The sequence below is a fragment of the Alosa sapidissima genome, chromosome 17 (assembly GCF_018492685.1).
Source record: "Alosa sapidissima isolate fAloSap1 chromosome 17, fAloSap1.pri, whole genome shotgun sequence".
Classification (NCBI taxonomy): Eukaryota; Metazoa; Chordata; class Actinopteri; order Clupeiformes; family Clupeidae; genus Alosa; species Alosa sapidissima.
Window position 1 is genome coordinate 12,974,270 of NC_055973.1, and position 9,300 is coordinate 12,983,569.

At 43.7% G+C, this 9,300-nt stretch overlaps 1 protein-coding gene across 1 annotated transcript in view; it reads left to right on the forward strand.

Annotated features, from left to right (window-relative positions):
* kcnb2b (potassium voltage-gated channel subfamily B member 2b) overlaps positions 1–9,300 on the forward strand; it is an 87,990-nt gene that overhangs the window by 71,815 nt on the left and 6,875 nt on the right. The window lies entirely within an intron of this gene.

Genomic DNA, 9,300 nt, shown 5'->3' on the forward strand with positions numbered 1-9,300 from the left:
GGCTTGGCAGGGCTTACTCCTCCTAGTGTCCATAATGTGATGTGTACACAATCAATAGGCTCCCAGAGCTGACAGGCAGAGGCCCCGGCGGGGTGCGCGGAGCTGGTCGTTTTTTCTCTCGCCCTCCGGGGGCCAGTGGTGGAGTGGACGGTGGCGTGTGGGATGGGAGGGATGGGACTCTGGGCCTGATTGCGCCGTCGGTCGTCCCCGGGCCTGGTGACAGGCATTCAGGAGGCAGTTAGTGTTCCTGCTGGGCACATGTGTTTTGGAGAGGGGGGGGGGGGGGGGGGGGTGACAGGTGTGTGAGACCACACACACACACACACACATATATACACAGACACTCCGCTCGGGAGAGAAGTTGCACATCAGCATCCCAGTAGTCACCATGTTCCTTCCAGATACACACACACACACACACACACACACACACACACACACACACACACACACACACACACACACAAACACACACACACACACACACACACACACAAAGCATAGTGAGGCGTGAGGACAGAGTGGAAAAACATTGCACCGATTGGACACTCAAAATGCTGACTTCACATTTTCTGTCCATAGGGATAACATGAAAAAAGGACATTAAACCAAAGACATCTGAAGTACATGTTTCTCACATCAATGAAAATGGTGTTAAATTACAAATTAATAGCGATACCAACAGCCTTAAGCAAAGTGTGTGTCTGTGCACGCGCGTGTGTGTGTGTGTGTGTGTGTTGGTGTGTGTTTTAATTTCCTTCTCAGGCATTTTCTTTTTTGCCTGTGAATGTTTTCAGCTTTGGTGATCACCCTTGTGGAAACATAGAATGTCCTTTGACAGAACATTGCGAATGTGTCCATGTCTGTGTGAGTCGTGTGTGTGCGCATGTGTGTGCGTGTGAGAGAGAGAGTGTGTGCATGAGAGAGATAGTGTATGTGTACGTATGTGTGCGTGCTGCTAACAGGTCATTATCGGTGTGTCTGGGTGCATCAGAGCTCCACAGGCTCAACTGTGTCAGGTGCCCTGAGGACTTGACACGCCGGAGCCAGAAGCTGTGAGTGACAGGTCACAGGTCACCCAGCATGAGAGAAGCAGATTTCCTGTCTGTCTTAACCCCTCACACTCACACAAGCACGCAGATACACACACACATATCCAGTATCACTCTCACTTACACACACTCATATGTGCACACACCCACCCACCCACACACACACACACACACACACACACACACACACACACACACACACACACTAACACTGACTCTCTCTCAGAGACTACTCAAACACACACACACACCCACACTCTCATCCTCTCTTAATTCAGGTGGACAGACAGCTTTCAGGGTTTTGTGTGAGTGTGTGTGTGTGTGTGTGTGTGAGCGAAGTCCATGTGACTAATGACCACATCAGCAGGAGTGTGAGTGCGCAGGGAGGGAGCTCTCGCTTTATTTATCTGCTCTCACTCATTCCGCACGGACACTTTCTGATGGCGTAAGCAGATTGACCCCAGTTGGGAAAACCCCCAGAATAGCCAACGCAGTATCGGCCAGATAAATGGCTGCATGTGGGTGGAAGGGCTCCGGAGTGCTAATGAATGTTTTATGTTTGATGTTTTGAAGAGGCTCTGAAGAAGCCTCTACTCCTAATGAGTGTTGGGGTGCTAATGGGAAATGGTTTTAAGATGAAACTTTATTGGTTAATTGCCCCTAAGTAAAGCCCTCAGTATTTGGGGCAGCTGTAGGCAATGGTGCTGCTGCTACACCTGTGCTTGGCACAGGGCCTCCGCCCGGGCAGGAAGGCTTGGCGGCCTATCACAGATAAGCTGGAGGCACAATGGGTTATGGGAAAGGCCAGGGTGTGTTACTCAAAAGCGTGGTACAGTATCTCTTGTGTCCAGATAGGGACAACACATTCGTTTTAAGAGTGTAAAGTAAAATAAAGTGACTGGCATTCAGTCACTTTTGTCACATTTATCTAAAGTGAAGGCTGGGCTGACTGGTTGTCTGGCAGTGATGTTACCACTGCTCCACATGCTTGTAAAAATGAGTAACTGATTATATGGTTTCTCATAAGCAGCGCTCATCAACATTTAGAACATACTCTCTCTCTCCTAGTGATCACCGTTCACTGTTCAATGACACTTATGGGCTGTGTTCCAATTCGCATACGTCTGTACTTACAATACCTAAAATGAGTGCATTGTAAATGTAGATCCAGATTAGAGGAGGGTATTGGCGCCTAAAGAGGTGGGGTGTGTGTATGTGTGTGTGTGTGTGTGTGTGTGTGTGTGTGTGTAGGGGGGACTGATTAGGGTGGCAGGAACTTCCTCTGCCGCAGATGCAAATCAGGTGGGTGGAAAAGTCAACCTGCCATAATTTATCTTCTTAACAACTCCCACTCAATTAAAGAAGGTTAATATAAGCCACCTCTATATTGTGAACGGGAAGAGGGTGACTGCCTTTGACAGGAGGATATTTGCTGCTACTACTCTATATGAGTGTGTATGTGCGTGTGTGTGTGTGAGAGATAAGGGTGTATATGAATATGTGTGTGTGTGTGGGTGGGTGAGTGAGTGGATGGGTATGGGTATGGGTATGGGTATGTTTATGTGTATGTGTATGTGTATGTGTATGTGTATGCATAGTAATAATAATAATATAAAGCTTTATTTGTATAGCACCTTTCATACACAGAATGCAGCTCAAAGTGCTTTACATTTGAAGCATGTAACACAATAGTAGTCAGTCAGTCATTATCAATCACTTTTCTTTGCTGTTTATGATATGCTCAGCAACATATCAAAAATATAGAAAATGACGTCATAAGACTGGCAGCCTTAACCCTCTTACCCCCCACAAGCACGCCATATGGCAACTGTGGCAAGGAAAAACTCCCATATTCCAGGAAGAAACCTTGAGCAGAACCTGACTTAATAGGGGGAGCCCATCTGCTTCTGGCTGGCTGCGCCCTCCAATAGTAGCAGATGTAGAATAATCTGAAAATGTAGTCTACAGGATAAGATGAGTTAACTAAAAGCTTTCCTGTACAGGTATGTTTTCAGATCTTTTTTAAAAATATTTACTGAACTCGCCTGCTTGATGTACAGAGGCAGGGTGTTCCATAGTTTGGGGGCATAATGGATAAACGCAGCTTCTCCACTTTGTTTGTGGAGCACTTTGGGTACGATTAAAAGATTAGAATTGGATGATCTAAGTTTCCTTTGTGGTTGATAAGATATTAAAAGCTCAGATATATATGAAGGTGCTATGCCATTCAGAGCTTTGTAAGTAATTAACATAACCTTAAAATCAATTCTATAGGAAATAGGGAGCCAGTGCAGTTCAGCCAACACAGGGGTGATGTGTTCTCTCTTCTTAGTCTTAGTTAAAAGTCTAGCCGCAGAGTTCTGTATGAGTGCCAATTTCTTTAGATGTTTTTTGGGAAGACCAGTGAAAAGTGCATTGCAGTAGTCTAACCTGCTAGTGATAAAGGCGTGAATTAGTTTTTCTGCATCTTGTTGAGTTAAAAAGGGCCGCACTTTGGCAATGTTTCTCAAGTGGAAATAGGCTGTCTGAGTAACTTTACTGATATGGGGCTTAAAACTTAACTCTGCATCTAAGATGACACCGAGGCTTGTTACTTTTGGTTTGACCTGGTGTGCCAAGTTCCCCAGATTACTAAGAATAATATCTTGCTTTAGTTTTGGTCCAACCAGAAGTACCTCTGTTTTGTCATCATTTAGTTTCAAAAAGTTTTTGCTCATCCACTGATTAATGGAGGTTAGGCATGCAGTGAGGGAGCAAAGGCCATCTGGGTTAGTTGGCTCAACAGAAAGATACAATTGGGTATCATCTGCGTAGCTGTGGAAGTTTACATTATGACGTTTCCCAATGGAAGCATATATAGAGAAAATAGCAGGGGACCAAGGCAGCTCCCCTGGGCCACACCAAAAGGCAAGTCATGTTTTTCAGATACATGATCTCCTAGACTGATATAAAAATCTCTGCCAGTAATGTAGGTTTGGAACCAGTTTAGAGCATTATCAGAGAGACCCACCCACTTCGCAAGGCGGTGAATTAGGATGCTATGATCAATGGTGTCAAATGCCGCACTCAAATCCAGAAGAATAAGGATTGAGACTTTGTTTGAGTCGGTAGCTAGTCTGAGATCATTGACTATTTTTACTAGAGCCGTTTCTGTGCTGTGATTTGATCTAAAACCTGATTGGAATTTTTCAAGGATACTGTTTTCGTTGAGGAAGGTATTTAACTGATTACAAACAACTTTTTCAAGTACTTTGCTCAAAAACGATAGATTTGATATAGGCCTGTAGTTGCTCAGATTGGTATGGTCAAGATTTGACTTTTTAAGTAAAGGTTTCACAACAGCGGTTTTAAAAGCAGTTGGAAATATACCTGTTTCTAATGAGGTATTTATTACCTTGAGAAAAAAGGGAGCTAAGCCATCATATACTTTTTTGAGGAATGTAGTAGGGATTGGATCTAAAACACATGTTGAGGAGCCGGTTTGAGTTATAATTTTACCAAGCTCAGATTGAGTAATAGTGCTAAAGGACCTTAATTTTGGGGGGCTGTTTTTGGGTGTACTATCAAACATATTACTTGTGTTACCAATAGCCTCCCTTATAGAAATGACTTTGTTTTTGAAGAAGTCTGCAAATTCTTCGCATCTTAGAGAGGATGCCTGACTGAGTGTATCAAAAGGTGTTTGATGCAATAGCCTATCAATGGTAGAGAACAACACCCTAGAGTTTCCACTGTTTTCAGCAATTACCTTAGAGAAGTGGTTCCTCCTCTCATTCCGAATAGCTCTATTATAATTTGCAATTTTTTCTTTTAGAATGGCACGGTGAACCTGTAACTTAGTTTTTCTCCATGTTCTCTCAGCTTTCCTACATGATCTTTTTAGATCATGGATATTTTCGTTCATCCAAGGTGTCAGTTTGCTACAGGGCCTTTTTTTAGTCTTTAAGGGTGCCACTCTGTCAAGCAGAGCGCCTAATTCACGATTGAGAGCCTCTACCATTTGATCAATGGGATGATGTAAAATATCTAAATTTATGGAGTCTATAAGAGCTATGAACTGCTGTTCTGCTCTAATGTCCAAGAGTCGCGATTTGATTGTAATTTCGGGATGAATTTTTGGAGTATGTAGTACAATATTATAGTGATGTAGTACTCGAGTCCGGTCTCGGACTCGAGTCCGGTCTCGAGACCAATTTCTGCTTTCTCGGTCTCGTCTCGGACTCGTTCCTTCAAAGACTCGGTCTTGACTCGGTCTCGGACCACAGTGGGAGGAGAAGGACTCGTAATTTCAGACCGAGTCCTCGAGACCAACGCATTTTTTATGTTCATATAAAAAAACAGACAACACATAACAACAATAATAATAAAATGCAATGTTGACCGGCATTATTTGAAAATGACATCCCATGGTGCAATGCAAAGATACTGCCGTCAGAGTCGTTTATTTATCTCTATGGCTCTGCTGCCGGTGAGTGTCTGTAGGTCAGCATAGTCCATATTAAGACGTTAAGACTGCTCCTCTAAACAATTCCCAATCTAGCTTAGTCTGTAGGCCTAACTGTTGATTATTAACTGGGGTGATATTAAATTCTGAATATTAAAACTGAATTTTTTTTATGGTCTTGGTCTCGACTCGGTCTCGACTCCTAAAGGACTCGGTCTCGACTCGGACTTGCTTCTTCAAAGACTCGGTCTTGACTCGGACTCGACTGTATTTGAAAACCAACAGACTCGGTCTCGACTCGGTCTCGACCCTTCAAAGACTCGGTCTTGACTCGGACTCGGCATAGGCGGTCTCGTCCCCATCACTACAATATTAAAAGATACACAATGATGATCAGACATATTTATATCATTTACTGATAAGTCTGTGACTTCTATCCCTCTGGAAATGACTAGATCGAGGGTGTTGCCAAGGTTGTGGGTGGGTCCTGTAACATGCTGCTTTAGCTCTAAACTGTCCAACACATTAAGGAACTTACTGGCTTTAGCATCAGTTGTCTTATTGACATGAATATTGAAGTCGCCATTTACAATTATCCGATCATAGCTAGTGATGATGAGCGACATAAGTTCAGAAAACTGGTCGAGAAAGCCAGTCCATAGTTTAGGAGGGCGGTATAAGGTTAATAGAAGTACAGCTGGGTCAGCCTTCAGAGTGAGGGCAATATACTCAAAGGAAGCGAATTCGCCAAAGTTGACTCGTGTGCAACTATATTTGTTTGAGAGAATGGAGGCAATTCCACCACCTCGTTTGCCTTGTCTAATTGAGTGGAAGAAATTATAATTTGGGGGACAAGTCTCAACAAGAACAGCTTCGCTGTCTGAAGTCAGCCAGGTTTCAACAAGAAACAGAAAATCCAATTTTTTTTCACTAATAAAATCATTGATTGCAAAGGTTTTGGTAGTAAGTGCACCTATATTTAGTAAACCCATGTTAGCTGAAAATGCCTCTGGCTTTTGAGGAATATGCTGAGGTATGGAAAGAATATTTGTTAGGTTTCTAGTTTTAAATTTGTCTTTTCTTTTTACTATACGTTGGTAGTTGTCTTTGTTGGCATAGGTGGCATAGGTGTCTTTGGTTGCCAGTGTGTGTAACTGCGTGGGCACCACCAAGCTACGTGAGGAGATGCGAGTGTCAGGGAGAGGCACAAAGCAATAGAGACCATTACAGGTAAATCAAGCTGCATTGCATAATCCACAGTCCAGGGTGAGCGTGTTTGAATGAGGACTCTGAGATCTGAGCCCACAGACGAGACTGCCATCCAGACAAAGGCTTTGGCTTTGGCTTCGGCAGCTCGGCGTCTGAATACTTAGCTGTTAGCGCCGGCTGTTGAATCATCAGTGAAAGATCAGCTCTTGCCGTGTCCTTGGGTAACCATGACTGCACATTCTCACAGTAACCCCATTCCATGCCAGACACACACACACACACACACACACAAATACACAGAGAGAGAGAGGGAGAGAGAGCTGCTAATAGGTTTATGGTAAGCAGCACTCATTACCATGCATCCTGTCCCATGATCTCTCTCGCAAAGTCTGGCTTGTTATACTGCAGCATTTGTCCAGTGACATAATCGTCACTCCTACAGATCAGCAAGTTTAGTAGCGTTCAGTTTCAGCAGTGCAGGAGTTATGATATCCCATCATACTTATGTACTAATACATGCGTTCACCATACTTTGAATAGCCTTGCCTAGCCTGTGCTTAATAATAGATTTTGAGTGTGATATTCACCCCCGCGGTCACACTAGGTTGTGTTTGTGTTTTCACAAGTAACTCAGAGGCCCTGATGCACTTGTTGCTGTTTGCCCCGTAGGTCCTAAAGGCTCATGCCACCATTGTCTGGTACTGCTGCCCCTGTACACTGCAATCCAGACTATTTTTATTTATAGTTCCCTGATGGTGGAACCACTTACCAAGAGTTACCAGAGCAGGAGCGTTCCTTGTCTATCTTCAAGAAGCTCTTGAAGACCCAACACTTGAGAGCACCTCCACTCCTAAGTACCCCTAACAACTCCACACCTAGTATGCACTTGCCATGCACTTGTCATGCACTTACCATGCACTTCCCTTCTTCCCTCCTTCTTCTACCACCATCTCCTTCAATTACACTTTTGACGAGTACTTAAACTTCTGTACGTCATCCTTTGGTCGTAGCGTTTATTGTTGTAGTATTAATTATTACCTAAGGTATCCTCTCTGCAATTTAGGTTTAATGTTATTCCTCATTATTCTAAGTCACTTTGGATAAAAGCGTCATTTAAATGAATAAATGTAAATGTCCAGGGTGCACAAGTGCCTGATGAAATAAATATGTGAAGAGGGCTATCTGGGTGTAAAAGGGCAGCCGTGTTGCCGGGGTCAGGTTGTGTGGTTGTGTGGCCCTGCCAGCCTAATCCAGATAGCCTTCTGAAGAGGCTTTATCTGTGGGAGGAGGAAGAAGGGGTGACAGAACGTGTGATGGGGTGGGAGGAGGGTGGAGAGGGGTAATGTGGAGAGCAGATAGAGATAAAGAGTGCAAGGAGGAGGAGAGCTGCGAGTCGACTGTCACTGTCAAGGTCAGAGCATCCGGAGTGCGAGCACACACACACTCACACACAAACACACACACACACACTCACTCTACCACACGGCAATCACACAACTAAAGATGATTGCACTGGCTCTCAGCTCATAAATATCAATCCACCCCTCATTTAGCCGAGCGTCGGGCCTGCCAGTGGCGGCAAGCTTCATTAGCATTAATATTCCCACGTAACGTTCCCCACGCCGACCGTGCCTCGCCTCGCCTCACCGACACTCCGTCCTCATTCAGCGTAATCATTTGGAGGGGAGTCACACGCACGCCGCCGTGACCCTACCAGATGAATTGGATTTCTATTCCGCTTCGATTATGAGCGTGCAAACAAACCAATAGGTGGTTCGGGATGTGAAAGGAAACAGTGACATCAACAACATTGTCTTAAGAGTGTTTTTCTTCTGTACCAGGCTATAGTAATGCAAAAGTTTTTTATTCACAACGAAATCAAATATCTATGCAGTTTAAGTTTGTGAAAATCCATTAGTCATTTTCTTTAGATGCCAATTTGAGAACGACTCTACAGTTTATGCCGAATTTGATGCCACAGGACCTCAAAGTGTCACTTTACATGCGGCCCTGTGTTATTTCGATACCCGTAAAATGATGTCTCATCTTAACTATGCTCAGGTTTCAGTGCCAGAGTGAATGTTACAGAGATCATCCCATCCGCTTGCGGAAATACAGTAAGTGGCACGTGACATTCCATAGGTCAAAAATCAATGTCTCAGAGTTTTCATTGCAGGAGCTTAGAAATGTCCACATACACAATCACCAAAGAGCCTCTTCAGAGGACAACACAAAGAAACAGGATACTTCATATGTAATTCAGGGTGATGGAAACAAAGATGTGCAGAAAAACTATGGCCACAACCTAGTCCCATAATTCCCTGCCCCATTCATCATTGTCCTCTTTACAGAAAATTAATCTGAACAAAACCTTAAACCGTGTACCAAAGATGCTTTTAATCTGACACAATATCATAGTGTTGTGTGTAGGATTGTGTCATGAGCTGCAGAAAATTAGATTATGAAGCACTACTTTTGCAATCCACTTTATTTGTGTAGTTTTATATATTCATTTTTCAGTGTATCGTCTGTTCTTGGAAAGGCTAAGAAGATAATACCAGACACTGACGTATATATTCTTATGTCTGTGCATAA